At 38.3% G+C, this 2,667-nt stretch overlaps 1 long non-coding RNA gene across 1 annotated transcript; it reads right to left on the bottom strand.

The window, feature by feature from the left end:
* Window positions 1-352: 352 nt before the first annotated feature.
* Window positions 353-1,188, bottom strand: LOC142623319 (uncharacterized). Its single transcript, XR_012842108.1, has 3 exons — window positions 1,055-1,188; window positions 828-888; window positions 353-694 (listed from the first exon to the last, which is right to left on the bottom strand). It is a non-coding gene; the product is annotated as an uncharacterized LOC142623319 (long non-coding RNA).
* Between the last annotated feature and the right edge of the window lie 1,479 nt (window positions 1,189-2,667).

Below are 2,667 nucleotides of genomic sequence, written 5' to 3'. Positions count from 1 at the left end.
CAAGATTGATGCAATAATCTAAATATATAGAAATTGCGTAGAATGTTTTTAACTACTACAATTAGTCATATGCAATAGAAATTTTTGAGAACACTAGTAACACAATTAGATTTTTCATATAATTTTAACCCAACATTTGCAAATCAGAGGGCATAGAACCAAAGTCTTATTAGTCTGATTTATGAATTTAACAACACATAAAACCATAATAAATAAATAAAACCAATTACAACAAAACTTAAATCTCACCATGAAAACATAACAGAACTAACAAAAAAAACCAAAAATTGAACATGCATAACAGAATGAACAACACATTCATCACAGGAAAAACGACATCAAAAGGGCCTAAAACAAAATTGGAACATAACATTAATAATTTCGTTGATTTACAGTGAATACCAAAACTTAACCAATCATTTTTGTAATTTTCATAATCTATAAAAATTACAAAAGCGAATATATTGAATTGATAAGGCTTACTATACATTAGATTGAGAAGACAAACATTTTGAGAGAAACCCAAAAGCCCAAAATAAAACTGAGTCTACACAAATACCTAAAACTGAGTTGTGCTTAATACTCAAATCTGAAAAAGCGTTAAAAAAAAAATCCCTCTTAACAGTTTCGACGGTCTAATGGCTGGTGGTCGACTGGTGGTTCATTCATCTCTCTCTGTGTTTGCCTACAGTTCCTAAACAGTAAAAAATATATATAATTAGACCCAGATCCAAAACCCTTTTTTTTCCTTCTCTTTTCTCTCAGTTTCTCACCAAACAAAAACCTGCATTAGAAAATTGCAAAGAGAAATTAATTTTAGGACTTACAGTGGACCTTTGGACTTGCTTTGGCACTTTACTATAAAGTGAAATCTTGCTTTCAGTATTTCTGCAAATAGGAAAAAATTTATATTGAAGAAATCGTCTCAAAGTTGTGCAGGAAATGAAGTATAGAGAGGGTGAGAGAGAAAGAGAAAGAGTGTATACAGAGACAGAAGAATTTTTTTTTTTTTTTTGGAAGGAATTTGAAACTTGCAAAATTTATAACTACCCACAGAAGCAAAACGTTGTGGGTTCGCTGGCTGACAAAGGCGGCAGGCTCTGTTCTCTCTTCAAGTTTCACTGAGTATCTTCTCGTAGGGTAAAAAGGGGCATTACTGTGAAGGAAAAAATTGGAGAGAAGTTAAAAACATATATAGACACAGATAAAGTGGTTACCCACTGAAATGGTGTGGGGCTTTTAAAGACAAAACAAAATTTGGTGAACGTGTGTGAGGAGTGAGGTTAAGTTTTTTTTTTTTTTTGATAAAAGAGGTTAAAAATAATTGGTTACTTTTTGCTTTTTTTTTTTTTAATTTATTTTTTAAAAGGCTTATTTGCTGATTTGTTGCTATTTTAAAGATTTTTTTTTTTTTCTATTAACTACTGCCCAAACGAAAAGACATATTTTTTTGGTGTTTTTAAATGTATATGTGCCATTAATTTGTATAGCCACATGGCGCAATAAAGAGTGTTCAACAAAAAGTCAAACATTTCGACTATTAGTTATTGTACGTGGCATGAGCCCAGGTCCATTGAACACTAGGCCCTGGCCTTAAGGCGCGATGCACGACCATACGCCCATTGGGCCTTTGGTCTTAATCCGAACATTCATTCGGGCCCAATATGAGACCAAATACCCAAAATAGGTCATTCTCTTCTTGAACAGTAGTAAAAGCTCACATTGATCAGTTGTGAGCTGATCGGGGAATGCGTGTGCTAAGAACATCATATGTTCTCAGCAGTGTGGTATTGCATTGGGAAATATCGTTGTCGAGCAGTCTTTTGGACACTGGAACCAGTTCCAATGCCACTACCACTGTTCTCAATAGAGCATCTTCTTACCAAAAACGATGATACCTAACCCCATTAATATGAGTGAGGTCTGGTAGCAATCATAACCCCTCCACCCACCTGAGGCTATAAATAGGAGAACAGAAGGAGAGGTGGAGGTTGGCAATTAGAGAGAGAAAAGAGGAAGAAAAAGAGTGATAGTATCAGTAAGGAGGAGAGCTACTAGGAGAGAAGAAAGAGAGGAGTTCACAAAAGCCAAAGGGAGCTATTAGGTTGTTTGGAAAAGGACTACCCACAATAGGAAACTCTTAAGCCCACAATATAAATAAGTTGTGAGCCCAAATATTAGCCCATCTCGTTAAAGCCACTTTAGGCGCGCATAATTGGCGCCGTCTGTGGGGATCTCCTACACAGCCGTAGTTCTACCAAGGCCCACGCATAGGAAGAATGTCTGGGAGGCAGTCGAGAAGTTATGCTGAAAGTGGCTCCGGAGAATCTTCTCGGGGGTCCGGTTGGCCCGAGAGGAGGCAAAAAAGGCACGAAGACAGGGAATATGGACAAGGGGAAGAGCAGTCTGGTCTTGGAGAAGGGTCGTTTCAGACACACTGGGCGTTATCGGGCGCCTCGGGGCATGAACGTTTTGATAGGCGAGACGAGGAGCTCGAATGCTTACGCAGATTGGTGAGGGATTTGGAGTTAGAAGCGAGAGGTAGACATCAGAGAAGGGACCGCGAAAAGCATGCGAAAGGGTCGGCTAGTGTGGGAAGTGGTTATGGAGAGACGTCCCATCAATTCGGCTCACATCGACATCGGGACCGATCCTGGGAATATGCAG

This window comes from Castanea sativa, chromosome 1, assembly GCF_040712315.1.
Source record: "Castanea sativa cultivar Marrone di Chiusa Pesio chromosome 1, ASM4071231v1".
NCBI lineage: Eukaryota > Viridiplantae > Streptophyta > Magnoliopsida > Fagales > Fagaceae > Castanea > Castanea sativa.
Note: the sequence above shows the minus strand (reverse complement) of the source record. Positions and strands in the feature narration are given on the sequence as shown.